Here is a 15,797-nt window from a genome sequence, read left to right as displayed (position 1 = left end):
GATTACTTCCCTTTGTTACGTTTTTATTGTCAAGAAATCGTTGAATATATTTATAACAAATGTATCATTTGCTAAAATGATAATGCAAGAAAAAATGTTTTATGTATTAAAACGAAATAAAATTAAAATTTGGATTACATTTTGAAAAATACATATATAATTTTATTTTTCTAATTTAACAAAATAGTAAATACGTATATATGGAATATTATATGGTCTTATCGTTGACTTCCGGAACAAGTAGGTCAACTTATTTTATTTAATCAGATCGTTGCTGATGGAGAATGTTGCATTTGATTATAATTAGATATGAAATGTTATGAGTCGTATCTACACTGCACAATAATTTAAGGGTATATATTTCATTACAATTATAAAGGGTACACTTGTGCAGTGAGACTTGACTGCTGAATCAAATTGTAGCGTTATATAAGGTTTGATAAGAGTATATTTTAGTCTTTGGTCATAAAGCTATGGTTAGAGACTAAAATATAACACCATAACGCTATATAGTTCTGCATCTAATTTAGACTCATCTACTATTTGATATAAGATAAAATAAATGCCGCATTTATTCTAATTCATATTGCCAAGCTGTATTGTAGATATAATTTTTAATTAATTCAAGCAATCCAAGCCTTAGATGAAGATAAGTAATTGAATACTTAATTTTTAAGTATTTCCTCTATCAGGAAAACGAACGCGATTTTTTTTTTATCAATACTACGTCGTCTTTCATGTTTCAAGTCTTTCAGTGTGTTTGGAAAAATAGGCAGGCGGGGTGGGTAGGGGTGGAGTTATTGTTAATCTTTAGACACTTGACACGTATTCATAACTTTATTTATATGTCATCAACCCCGTAAACAAAGTAGACAATACAAATATATATATATTTCTGATATATGTATTCTATTTAATATTTAAGAAGCCATAATATAAATTGAAGTATATCTTGCTGTTCAAAAATCCAATGATTATTTAAATTTCCTTCTAATATATATAACACTATTTCTTGCATTGTAATTTAATTGAATGGCCTATTTGTTATTTATATATTAAACGATTTCTTGATAGTAAAATCATTATAAAGGGAAGTAATCAAATCTTGAACCCGCTTTTGATTGGTTAATCTGGATCTTGAATCTCGAAACTCGAATTTCGAATCTCGTATTTCGAACCTCGAATCTTGAATGAGCCTTTTGATTGGTTAATCTGGATCTTGAATCTCGAAACTCGAATTTCGAATCTCGAATTTTGAATCTCGTATTTCGAATCTTGAATCTCGAATGAGCCTTCTGGGCTTTCGTACATTCGAGATTCGAAATTCGAAATACGAGATTCGAAATTCGAGATTCGAAATTCGAGTTTCGAGATTCAAGATCCAAAATAACCAATCAAAAGGCGGTTTGAGATTCAATTCTCCCCTTTATTATTTTTTACTATATATATATAGTACTATATCAAGAAATCGTTGAGTATTTTAATACCGAGGAGGTCATTTGATTAAATTGCGATGCAAGAAAAAGTGTCGTATATTATCAAAACGAAATTTAAAGAAATATTAGATTTTGGTCACCAAGATATGCTTAATTAATTTATAATAGCTTCTTAAACGTCATAAGAGATTTATATAAAGAAAATATATATTTCGTGTTATCTACTTTGGATACAGGGTTGTTGACATAATAGTAAACTTAGTTTAACAGTACATACATCCCCCCTTTTTTCCAAACATAATATTTTTACTATTGAAAATGTTCATCGAAAGGTCAGTTGCCAAGCCCCCCCCCCCCCCCCCCCCCCACGTTTTGGAACAGTGGTGCAGTATAGTCAAAAAAAGTTTAAGTAATATTGTATTAAAAGAAATTAGGAACTAAATGAAGTTCGACCCCCCCCCCCCCCCCCGCCCCCTTTCATGCCCCGAAATAGGATTTTCGGGTTTGGACAATTTTTTTCTTTCAGTTTTTATTTTCAGGTTTGAAATAATATTTTTGTCTGCCTCCCTCCCCCTCCCCCCACCCCAATTTCAAAATCGATGCTTCGTCTCCATAATAATTAGTACTACGGGTTTCAAGGTGGATAGTGTTTGTGTTGGTATTAGAAAGCGGCCAGTGACCAAGTTTATGAAACCAATAGACAGCCCCTTAAATACGGTTGGCTGAAACATGCATACTTAATAAAGATAATGACCCATTGGGAATAATAAATTTAAAAAAAAAATCATTGTTAATCCCCCTATCCCCACCCAAATCTCGAAAAATAGGGGTTATCATGGTAATTGGAAGTTATTTTTGAATGGACATAAGCATAAAGTTACTGTTTTCTATAGTATATATTATATCGGAAAAATATTACGAGAATGGCCAAGTGGGAAGGGGGGAGGGGGGGGGGCAAATGTGTGGTTATCAACATTCATTGTCAACCTTGCGATGCATAGATACAATAAATATAAATTCGATAATTATTTAAAAGGAAACCGCTCGGGTCTCGCCCGACTTGGTCAAAGACTCAAATATACTAGTAAAACCATAATGCTCATGTCATTGGGGGATGGGGGGCGGCACAACCATACATTTTCAGTTTTCAACTACCAAAAATTTCTTGACAACGATAAACAAAGCAAAAAAAGTCATCAGATGTTTTTATTGAGGGGGCACAAGCATAGTAGTTATGATTTCTATAGTATTTTATATATCGGCAAAATTATAAAATTATTGGGGGGGGGGGGGGCACAATGTAAAGAAATGTACCCTCATTAGTATTTCATATAAATAATAATTTTCTCCCTCATCAATGTTCTTATTAAATAAAATGTGGACTTACGAATTCCGCAATTCAACGATAAGACCATATCATATTCTATATACGTATCTATTGTTTTGTTTAATGAGGAAAAATAAGAATTTATATATATTTTCTAAAATGTAACCTAAAATTCCTTTTTATTTTGTTTTAATACATGTATCTTTTTTTCTTGCATTATCATTTAAGCAAATGACCCATTTGATATGAATATATTCAACGATTTCTTGATAGTAAAACATAATAAAGGGGAGTAATCAAAATTGAACCTGCCTTTTGATTGGTTATTTTGGATCTTGAATCTCGAAACTCGAATTTCGAATCTCGAATGTACGAAAGCCCAGAAGGCTCATTCGAGATTCGAGATTCGAAATACGAGATTCGAAATTCGAGTTTCGTGATTCAAGATCCAAATTAACCAATTGTTAGATCCTCGTTAGCTACTCTTAAACGTGGGTCTTCATCATGTCAAACTCAGAAATTATAACTAGATATGAAGAGAAAATGATGAGAGTTTAAAAAACCCTAACTAATAAAATAAAGGTCAGACGACAAGTTCCTCAAAAAATATTTACTTCTTTGTAAGAATTTTTCATTAAAGTATTGCTACTTAAACAAGTGTCCTCACCAAAAATTTAGGTACCTTACTAGGCATTTGGACAAGATTCTAGAGAGTGATATTTCTTATAAAAAATCCTTATGGTATTTTTTTTAATTGTTAAGGTCACAAATTTTGGAGTACTCATTTTCTGAGCAAATTTTATACAATAATAATATAAATACTTATCAGATGAAATATTTGTATGTTTAAAAATTGGAAGTTGAAGTTTATTTCGAAATAGCAATGCCACATTAAAAAGCCGCAGCACAATTTACTCATCTAAATTATATCAACCTATTTTAATTCACTAACGCTATAATCACGTATAACCAAGAACTGTTTGGCTCAAAGTAACTCCAAAAATGAGAAAAAAAAGCATTAAATATTTATGAACGTTTCGGAAACAAATCAGATGCAGTATATGAGATTTTTTTTATTAACTCAAAGAAATGAACTAGTGAGATTAATAAAGCATCTGACGGACAATAAGAGAACCTAATTGTTTTTTTTTTATCAAGGGCTTGTCACCTGTTTGCGTATTTATGGATTTAATACACTTAAGCATTATAGCCCCAAACGGTTGAAATTGATCGTTTTTGCTATGTTCACCATTTTTTGTTATTAACATATGTAGTTTTTAATCAGTTTCTATATAATGTTAATCAGTATTTAGTGTTTTAAAAAAGAAAAATTCATAATAGATAGGAATATGTGGAAAGAATTGGAGTTTTTATGTCTATTTTTAAGCGTATTCCGTGGCTGTTTCCTTTCTCCATCGTATGGTTTTATAAGAGATTTTTCTTTTGACAATTTATTACCAGTCCATGATCTTTACTTCATTGACTCCATCGAAAACTTAAGTCAAACAGACTGTGCTTTACATTGCTTAATGCAAAAATCCAAATGTAATGGAATCTTGTACAACACCGACCTCCAATCGTGTAAACTGATGAGATGCCACCTTAATGAGAAGTCGGTGAAAAGGAATAATATTGCAAGTGGATGGACATTCTGGCTTCTAAAGGATGGTAGGTATTTTATGGGTAAAAGTGTGCAGCAAAAAAATCTAGGTTTCAAGGTTTTCTGTTGCAAGAAACAACATCATTTCCCCAAACAAAAATCCATATTGATGTGATTTTGCAGAAATCAATTTGACTCGGCACAAAGAATGCGCATTGAAAGTTTAAAAAGAAATGTTGAGAAGTTTAAATCTTAATTCTTTCTTCCCCTGAAGAAAAAATAACTTGAAAAACATTTGAATATTTTGAATTTTATGCTGTTAAGCATTTAACGGGGTCGACGTAAGTGAAATGTAGATAATTTATTCTTTAAAGCAACTATTTTCACAAAATTGATCAAATTTAACAAAATTAAGGAATAACAGATTTAAAATCTAATTACGCTTTTATATGACTTAAAGCCATTTTAAAACTACAGGTAGATTGATATCGTAATAGTGTGTTTGTGACCTTAGAATAAACCAAAGTTCTTCAAAAGCTGGCCTCGAAGGATAGTATAAAAACGAAAGTAAATATTTTATGCTCTTGAGATTTCAAACACAAAGCTTTGAGAATCCCTTTATTAATTTCTGTAATTATTTTAAATAGATCCTTTGTATCTGTCATATGTTGTAGTACTCGATAAAACAGTAAAATGTCGTTTATTTTGACATTTTTCGATGGCCCCTCAGACACCAGACGGTAAAACGGAAAATATAGCTTAAGACTTTTTTGGCCCTCTGATATGGAGTGTCCTTTATAATGATGCAACAGTTTATAAGCAAAAACCTGCTATCACCCATAAGCTTGCCACAAAATTAGTATTGGTTCAAAGTTTTGGGATACTCTGAGGTCACAGAGTGGTCAGAAAATACGTCAATTCCAAATCTTCTCATTTTTATGCAAATTTTTATTGATTTTACAGAAATTTTTGTTTCAGAAATCATAGAGCACTGTTACAACGCGAAATGTAATAACAACGCGAAATGTAATAAACCTGGATTTTAACATTTTGCGTTATTACATTTTGCGTTGAAATCAACGCAAATTGTAATAACGCAAAATGTACAGACCCTAAACCGTGCTACTACACCTCAGAAACGAACCGTACCGTTCTGCGCACAAAGCGTACCGTACCGTGAACAAAGCGAACCATTCCGTGCACAAAGCGAACCGTTCCGTTCACAAAGCGTACCGTACCGTCCACAAAGCGAACCGTTCCGTGCTCAAAGCGTACCGTTCCGTCCACAAAGCGAACCGTTCCGTCCACAAAGCGTACCGTTCCGTGCAAGAAACGAACCGTACCGTTCTTTGGTTAATTATGCAAACCACGCCCCCAATGATTTTTGAACTGTGCAATGATCAAATAAGTCATTTTGGTTTATTTTTCGCAATAGCGCCCGTGAAAGGAGGAGGGAGTTTGTGTCTGCCTGTTCGAAACACCATTATCAAGTATCATGCATCTGGGCTTTCAACTGTGATAATAAAGAAAACTTCTCGAAATAAACAACTTCAAAACAACTAGACAGAGTTTGAGACGATTCCTTATATGGCATAAATTAGATCAACTCGTTGTGTTTGTGATCAAAGGTACAGTACAGACCACGGGTTTTTCCCGCAAAACACGTGGCATCGTGAACCTCGAACTCGATGTCGGCATCCTTGATGTCAGCGATCGTGGACACCTTAACAATGTGTATCACAGTTCCTCATTACTGATCTGATAATAAATATTTCCATTTTCTTTATTTGAGCAAATTAAATCAACTTCTTTTGGAATATTTGTTGTACTTAAATATTCGTAATTAAACTATACAGATGTTTAAACTAATGCCCTGGTTTTCTCGACTTAAGATTGTAATTTTGCCCATTTAAATTATTGAATCAGATACGTGATCCTTTTTGCCGTAAGTGTGCATTCATATGAAGTTTATATCAGATGCGTGATTTTACTAATTAATTATTAATTTTGCAAGAATTTTAAAACATATGTGAACTGTCTAGAGTAAAAAAACGTATTAGACTCGCACATTAATTCTGCTCAGACAATAACTCGGCGAATCATTGATGCAGTTAGACTTACACTGAAAATCGATAATTATGTCAGATATGGATTAAACTATTACATGCAGTAAACAGGAAGATTTCTACTGAACAGATAGAGATGATAATCTGACTAATAAAATTGTGATCAACTTACAAGCTGCATACAAAATTTGCGAAAAATTATAGATATTATAAGGTTTGTTACACCGTACCCTAATCCCCTTTCATGAAAGCGATACAAATTAGCAGGTTATAAATTCTTTAGAAGTGTACAAAATGTTACGTTGTTGTAAATTTTTACAAAAATCATAATCTACAAGACACCTGCTTATTTCTGTCTGGAAAAGGATAATTTACAAAATAAAATGAAAATAAAAAAGACAATGATTTTTCTCAATTCTCTTTCAAGACACATTATCTTTGATACCCCCCCCCCTCCCCCTTTATAGATGGCGATACTAATTAGCTACTAAAAACTCATCAAAAGTCTGCGAATTTATGTGACGCTATTGTACATTTTTTTAAAAAGTAAAATGATAATTAAGGGATTCAGGCTTATCTAATTGCGTCTGAAATGGATATTTTGGGAAGAAAAATTCTAATCAGTGTTGTGGTGAAACCTGGAAGATGAGTTTCGCTGGATGTCAGTTGAGTGAGTTTTAAAAATGCATGTACACTTGATGTGGTCAGAGCTAATAAATAATTTGAAAGGTGTGTTAAACACACGGCATTCCAGCCCTCTGGCTGTGACCCAATATTTTTTAAACGCCCTCTGGCTGTGACCCAATATTTTTTAAACAGGTGTGAACTGACCATAAGTATGTTTCAAATCACAAGAGAAATTCTTTCCACGTAAACAGACTCTCAGGGTCACCCAGCGTCATGCGATTTTGATTGACAAGTGATGCCCAAGGATTTCGTGCTAGTGCAGAGAACGAATGCATTGCGCAATAGTTGTAAATAGGTTGAGTTTGAAGTTGTGGAAATTAAATAGCATCATAGACTGATTAAATGTGACTTTGGCGATGTAAATAAAACGGAGAATGAGAATAAATACATTTTTTTTACAGATTAAGAAACAAGGGGTTGCATCTCTCTCTCTCTCTCTCTCTCTCTCTCTCTCTCTCTCTCTCTCTCTCTCTCTCTCTCTCTCTCTCATTCACAACATTGTACATGTATTTACACTTTTATTTACTTATTAAATTAAAGAAAAACGCATTAAATTAATTACTTAAACTGAAAGGATTTTTGAAAACATAATTCTAGTTTCTGAAAAGAAATGTTTTCTGTTACGAGAATAACGCCCGGAAGTCATTTTATTGATTCCGAGTTTCTGCTGCCGATTTTCGTATCTAAATTCAGAATAATCAAAGATTTTCATAATAATAAAAGATTTACATAAGAAAAAAGAGAGAAAAAAAAAACAAACAAACAAGTCTTCTATGCCCTGTAAATTATTTTAATATTCTTTTTCTTTAATTTTTTTTTTATTATACCCGCACTTTCTAAAGAAAGTTCGGGTATATTGTTGTTACTCATGTCCGTCCGTCCGTCCGTCCGTCCGTCCGTCTGTCACACTTTTCTTCCCTGAACTCCTCCTACATTTTACACAGTAGCTTAATCATCTTTTGGGAGATGGTTTGTGGGGTCATGTAGATGTGCAGTAAGGTTTTGGAATTTCGATTTTGCCCCGGGGGGTCAAATGGGGGTCGAAAAATGACGTTTTTTGTCCAAAAAGCCCCGTCTTCCCTGAACTCCTTCTACATTTTACTCAGTAGCCTAACCAGGTTTTGGGAGATGGTTGGTGGGGTCATATAGATGTGCAGTAAGGTTTTGGAATTTTGATTTTGCCCCAGATGGTCAAATGGGGGTCGAAAAATGACGTTTTTTAAGCAAAAAGCTCCGTCTTCCCTGAACTCCTCTTACATTTTACTCAGTAGCCTAATCATCTTTTGGGAGATGGTTGGTGGGGTCATGTAGATGTGCAGTAAGGTTTTGGAATTTCGATTTTGCCCCGGGGGGTCAAATGGGGGTCGAAAAATGACGTTTTTTGTCCAAAAAGCCCCGTCTTCCCTGATCTCCTTCTACACTTTACTCAGTAGCCTAACCAGGTTTTGGGAGATGGTTGGTGGGGTCATGTAGATGTGCAGTAAGCTTTCGGAATTTTGATTTTGCCCCAGGGGGTCAAATGGGGGTCGAAAAATGACGTTTTTTAAGCAAAAAGCTCCGTCTTCCCTGAACTCCTCTTACATTTTACTCAGTAGCCTAATCATCTTTTGGGAGATGGTTGGTGGGGTCATGTAGATGTGCAGTAAGGTTTTGGAATTTCGATTTTGCCCCGGGGGTCAAATGGGGGTCGAAAAATGACGTTTTTTGTCCAAAAAGCCCCGTCTGCCCTGAACTCCTTCTACATTTTACTCAGTAGCCTAACCAGCTTTTGGGAGATGGTTGGTGGGGTCATGTAGATGTGCAGTAAGCTTTCGGAATTTTGATTTTGCCCCAGGGGGTCAAATGGGGGTCGAAAAATGACGTTTTTTAAGCAAAAAGCTCCGTCTTCCCTGAACTCCTCTTACATTTTACTCAGTAGCCTAATCATCTTTTGGGAGATGGTTGGTGGTGTCATATAGATTTGCAGTAAGGTTTCGGAATTTTGATTTTGCCCCAGGGGGTCAAATGGGGGTCAAAAAATGACGTTTTTTGTCCAAAAAGCCCCGTCTTCCCTGAACTTCTTCTACATTTTACTCAGTAGCCTAACCAGCTTTTGGGAGATGGTTGGTGGGGTCATGTAGATGTGCAGTAAGGTTTTGGAATTTTGATTTTGCCCTGGGGGATCAAATGGGGGTCGAAAAATGACGTTTTTTATGCAAAAATCTCCATCTTCCCTGAACTCCTCTTACATTTTATTCAGCAGCCTAATCATATTTTAGGAGATGGTTGGTGGGGTCATGCAGATATGCAGGTAGGTTTCGGAGTTTTGATTTTGCCCCGGGGAGTCAAATAAGGGTCGAAAAATGATGTTTTTTATGGAAAAAGCCCCATCTTCCCTGAACTCCTCTTACATTTTATTCAGCATCCTAATCATCTTTGGGAGATGGTTGGTTGGGTCATGTAGATTTGCAGTTAGGTTTCGGAATTTTGATTTTGCCCGGGGGGTCAAATGAGGGTTGAAAAATGACGTTTTTTATGGAAAAAGCCCAGTCTTCCCTAAACTCATTTTTTGTTTTAAACAGTGGTCTTATCATCTTTTGGGAGAGTTCACTCTTTTGAAATTTTGTTAAAACATCAAGGTCAAGGGGTAAAAAATCATAGCATGTTGGGAGCCTCTTGTTATGGGTAATGTTCACTTGAAATGTGAAAGTCAAATCTCTTCTCAATGAAAAGGAAATACAACATTAATGAAAACTAAGTTAAACTTCAAGGTCAAGGTCACAGAGTCAAAAAGTCATGATACATTTTGGAAGGTCTTATCACAGGTAATATGAATGCCCTTTCATTTATCTTTCAAAATGATCAATTCAAAGCAATTAATTTTTTAAGGAAATTAGGTCAAACTTCAAGATCATGGGTAATGAAAATCATAGTGTATGTAGAATGGTATTGTCCCATTTAATACTAATACACATGTTTAATATAAAAGTTCTATCTCTTCTCATTCAAAATATACGACCATGATGACCAAGGTTAAATTTATTGTGACAGATGGGCAGATTGACAAACAAATGAGATTTAATGTACCCTACCTTTAGCAAAAATATGTCTTTGCTGTTCTTGAGAAGAAGATTTATGTTGGAACAAGATGTGTTTGTGAAACACTACGCACCCGGCTGCAACAAAGTTAAAAAAATCTTCTTTTAGCATATTGATCACAGTCAAGGTCACAAGGTCATTGACCATGGTGTCATTCGAAAGAACTTAATCAGTTGAGTATGCGTACTAAATATGAAGTCCCTATCTCCTATGGTTCAAAAGTTGTGGCAAAAAGTGTAAAGAGCTATTTTTAGCATATCTGTCACAGTCAAGGTCACAAGATCATTGACCTTGCCGTCGTTTGAAAGGAATTTATCGGTGGAGTATGCATATCAAATATGAAGTCCCTATCTCCTTTGGTTCAAAAGTTATGACAAACAGTGGAAAAAGCTATTTTTAGAATATAGGTCACAGTCAAGGTCACAAAGTCATTGACCATGGTGTCATTTGAAAGAACTTAATCGGTGGAGTATGCATACCAAATATGAAGTCCTTATCTCTGATGGTTCAAAAGTTATGGCAAAAAGTGTAAAAAGCTATTTTTAGCATATAGGTCACAGTCAAAGTCGCAAGATCATTGACCTTGATGTCATTTGAAAGGACTCTATTAGTGGAGTATGCATACCAAATATGAAGTCCCTATCTCTTATGGTTCAAAAGTTATGACAAACAGTGGAAAAAGCTATTTTTAGCATATAAGTCTTAGTCAAGGTCACAAGGTCATTGACCTTGAAGTCATTTGAAAGGACTTTATTAGTGGAGTATGCTTACCAAATATGAAGTCTCTATCCCTTATTGTTCAAAAGTTATGGCCAAAGTTAAAGTTGACAAACAGACAAACAGATAAACAGACAAACAGACAAACAGACAGGACAAAAACAATATACGCCCGGGATCTATCGATCCGGGCGCTTAAAAAGTACCCTGCATATTTAAATGTAAATTGGTTGAAATTAGCCCAGTGGTTCTTAAGAAGTTAATGTGAAAAGTTTGCAGATAAACAGATGGACAACAGAAATCAGTACATTTCAGAAAACAGTATGCTTATAAATAGTTAATCAAGGTGCTTTGGGTAGCAAAATAAAGCTAAACTGGTATATCTAATTCATCCGCAGAGCTTAGAATATTTCAATATGCACAACCTTTTCAACTCTTATAATTATTTTTTAAAATTTATATCACCATGTCTCATTCAAGGGAGAACTAGAGATATGACCAGATGTATATCTGTTGAATATAAAATATGTACATGTATTCTGTGTTTTTTTTAGTAATTTGTTTGTTTGTTGTGACAGCAACTGTTATGGCAGCTTTTGGCAAAGGTTGAAGTTTCTCAAATGTAAGTCAAACTCCAAGGTCAAGGTCAAAGGGTCTAAATTGTTGGTATCAAAGAGAAAGTCTTGTCACAAGGAATACAAATGTGAAAAAAGGGAAAAAATCCCTAGAACTTCCTCACCTGTTCAAAAGTTATTGCCAAGGTTAAAGTTAAATTGGATTCAACTCTAAGGTCTAGGTCAAAAATAATTATACCTGTTGAAAGTTCACAATGATTACACATGTAAGAGCATGAAAGTCCTAGCACCACCTGTTCAAAACTTACGCCAAGTTCAAGGTATTTTTCTTGTAAAATTGGGTCAAACTCCAAGGTCAAGAGATCAAGAGGTCAAAATTGGTGGTACCCATTAAAAGGTTTTGCCAAAAGAAATTTACCTATGAAATATTGAAGCCATGTGTATAGTCCAATCCACTTAAAAAATATGGGCAAGGTTAAAGTTTCCGTGGACAAACAAAAATACATAAACATAGGAAACAAAATATGTATAAATAGTCAAATGAAAAAAATTTCTTCTATTATGGAGTCAGAAGATCAATTGTCATTTCAGGTAAAGGGAGTCAGTGGCTTGGTTTATCACACCCCCCCCCCCCCCCTGGAATTAGCAGTTATTTAAATAAGACTATATATGTACTGTAGAGAATAAAAATGACTTTGGACATCCTCCCCCTTAGAAAACAGGGACTCCACCATCATTGTTTTTATTATTATTTTTTATTTCCATCTCAGGAAATCTTGGGCTGATTTTTTTGACTGAGGTGTGACACCCCCCCCCCCCCCTTTCTGAAAAAAAAATTCTGGATCTGCGTCTGTTATATACTGAATGTCCGCAACGGGAGATAACTTGACAATGTGAAATTTGTCGACTGTGGCATGCGATGATCTTTGACCATGTTGACCATTTTTGAACTTCAACCTAACCATTTGCATTTATTTATTTTTATGCAATCTATACTAAATCTTGTACTTACCGAATGTCATAGGTCGTGACAACGAATTCATGAAATATAATCCATATAATCCAATTAAAACACAAATGACTTTAACTGACCACACTGCATCGTCAGCATACATGTGCTAAATAATCTCATTCGACAAACCTTTGCTGATTCCGTTGCCAGTATGAATTGGCCGAGGTGTGCCGAGAGGTGATATCTATAAATATGATAATGGGTGACGCAAACCCAATGTGAATGTAAAAAATAAAACTGTTTAGTACAAGAACTCAAACTATCATAATAAACTAAACTATGTTTTTTTTAAAAAAGTGAGAGTGAGAGAGAGAGAGAGAGAGTGTGTGTGTGTGGGGGGGGGGGATAGGCATTGACAAATTAATCGGGTTGTATTTTCAATGGGTTTTTTTCCCGACCAAATACTAAAATCAGTTTGCACATTTTGATAAATTCATCAAAAACGCTTTGTACTAAAATAATATTTTATGTCGTTGAGAAAGTAAATTTAAAAAGTTCCAAATTATGGGAAAATTATTTATTTGAATCTAATTAAGTAATTTACTTCAATCATTAATTAAATTCTGTTATTTCAGACTGGTTATGAATTAAGTATTTTAAAATACATATGTGAGGCTCAGAGTTGATATGGTCATCTGAAAATTTTATGTTCAATTTGACGAATACATGTACGGTGATAATTATAGAATTATTTTGACTTCTTCCTTGGAAAGTCCAATATGAATGAGTGTATATTTAGAGGCAAACACCATAGTGCGGGTATTACTGTCTCATGACAGCATCTAGTTAATTACATGTAATTTGTTTTTTGTTTACGGATAATTCTCTTCTAAGGCAGGCGTTTAAACGACAGATCTACAATTTTAAAAATAAGAAACAATGTACATTTCTTATTACTAAGAATAAAAGTATAAGCGCGAATAGTCATATTTTTTCTACAGATCAATCAGTTAAAAATAATTTATATACGTGTGTATTATATAAAGAACAAGTATATATTCAAAAGCTTTATTTTAAAATGAAAAAAAAAAAATTATATACAGTCATATATATATTTTTTTCTATTTAAAACGCAGCCTCGGCATACGTAAAAAAATACGCACGGAAATATTTACCTTCTATATATCAATATATTTACAAAATTAATGCGAAAAAGATCAGTGAGACGATGTTTATTTCCTTTCATTTTTTTTATTTCCTTCATCACGGCTGCAGTGTAAATTAATATTTAAAATTGAAACCGAGACATAGCATACAAGACTATGATCGACACAATAACATACATGTAATAAAACATTTAAACTTCTCTAATAAATAAAAACTCATTGATACTTCAATTGATTTGAATAATAAATAAATTACATTCTTTAATAACGGAAATAAAATTGTAAAATAAGCAGCCAATCAAGAACCAAAGCTAACAGGCTCCGCCCACTTCATTTGCATACCGTTTCCCAAAGCTTACCGTCCACAAAGCGTACCGTTCCGTGCAAGAAGCGAACCGTACCGTCCACAAAGCGTACCGTTCCGTGCACAAAGCGAACCGTACCGTCCACAAAGCGTACCGTTCCGTGCAAGAAGCGAACCGTTCCGTGCACAAAGCGTACCGTTCCGTTCACAAAGCGAACCGTTCCGTTCACAAAGCGTACCGAACCGTACCGTGCAAGTGGTGTAGTAGCACAGTTTAGGGTCTGTAACAACACACTTTTGAAAATTATTACATTTCGCGTTATTACATTTTGCGTCGAAATCAATGCAAAATATAATAACTCAAAATATAACAACACACATTTGAGGATAATTACATTTTGCATTGTTACATTTTGCGTCGAGATTAAGTAAAAGGCAGGAACGCAAAATGTAATAATACAACTTTTTTTTCGTCAGCCAGATTGAGTATAATCAGTGTAGTGGCCGATGAAAAGAAAACCCAAAAGGAAAAAATAGATATACGCAAATTTCTTACAATGAAATTTTTTTTATAATATATTGATTTATTGAATTAGCTACATGTGTTTAAAATCAGTTTAATAAATGTATTCAAATTATAGGTGTTCCAAATTAGAAACGTGCATCCGTGGGCAGGGTTGTTTGGGGTGTGTGTATTGACCAGTGTTCTTTTGCTTTCTTTTATAGACAAATGGAATGAATTTTTTAAAAAAAGTTATTCATTTGTACTGGCTGGTGTAAATGTATAGCGGAAAAGGGTTTATTGACATTAATGATACCAAACTGTCCTAAGCAAATCTACAGCATTGCAGAAAGGCAAAAACAAAATTCTTTCTCTCTCTCTTTCTTTCCATAAGCAATAATAAACATAATACGAAGTAAACACCCCACCCTATCACTGCCCCTCCTTGCTTGACACACACATACATTTCTATGTTGTAAACCAATGTATACATGCAGAATATGCATATCAAGAGCTTTTAATGAACCCATGGTCAATCTTCGGTAATTAACTATGTGTTATTGGTTAAAAATTTAATAAGACTATTAAAAATATGCCAATGAAAGTCAAATTATTTCCGTATAATTGAGTACAGTGCATTCAATATAACTAAAATCAGAGTCAGAAAAACGATACATTTAGATATATTTATGTCCGTAAAAGCCCTAACGTTGGTCTCATTGTTTTGGTTCTAAACATTTTAACAACGTGTTTCCCATGTTGGTTACATGTATATATTTGGATCAATTTTATGATTTCTTTTGTCAAACGCAGTCATTTTTTTTTTTTGTTTTATTACATATTGTTAATTACATTTTGCGTTGTCTTCAATGCAAAAAATAAAATAACGCAAAATGCAACAACGAAAAAGGACGTTATTACATTTTGCGTTGATCTCGACGCAAAATGTAATAACGCAAAATGTAATAATCTAAAAATCGTGTTATTACATTTTGCGTTATTATGTTCCCCAAACGGAGTTTGGGAACATATTGTTTTTACTCGGTTTCTTATTATTAAGGTCTTCCGTCTTCACGGAAGACCTTATAGTGATTCTATTGTTTCTTATTATTATTCTTTTTTTTTAGACAAAATTTTGTGCAGGCGATTTCTCGTAAACTATTCGGTGGATTTCAATGAAAATTTCAGGAATTATAGGTCATTATATGAATTTTATATAAAATTCCGTTTGTTGGAAAATTCGCTACCAGTGCCAAGTTATGGGCAATTTCCTGATTTTAAAATGCAATTTTGTCTTCGAATGTTCTCGAAAACGGCTCAAGATATTAACTGGAGACTTGTTAGAGATGATAGACCATGAGTTATAGATGTGCAATTTTGCCTTCGT

Source organism: Saccostrea cucullata, unplaced genomic scaffold (assembly GCF_032062105.1).
Source record: "Saccostrea cucullata isolate Sc308-1 unplaced genomic scaffold, CSIRO_AGI_Scuc_v1 ctg1530, whole genome shotgun sequence".
NCBI lineage: Eukaryota > Metazoa > Mollusca > Bivalvia > Ostreida > Ostreidae > Saccostrea > Saccostrea cuccullata.
The sequence above is the reverse complement of the archived record's forward strand: the minus strand, read 5'-3'. Positions refer to the sequence as shown.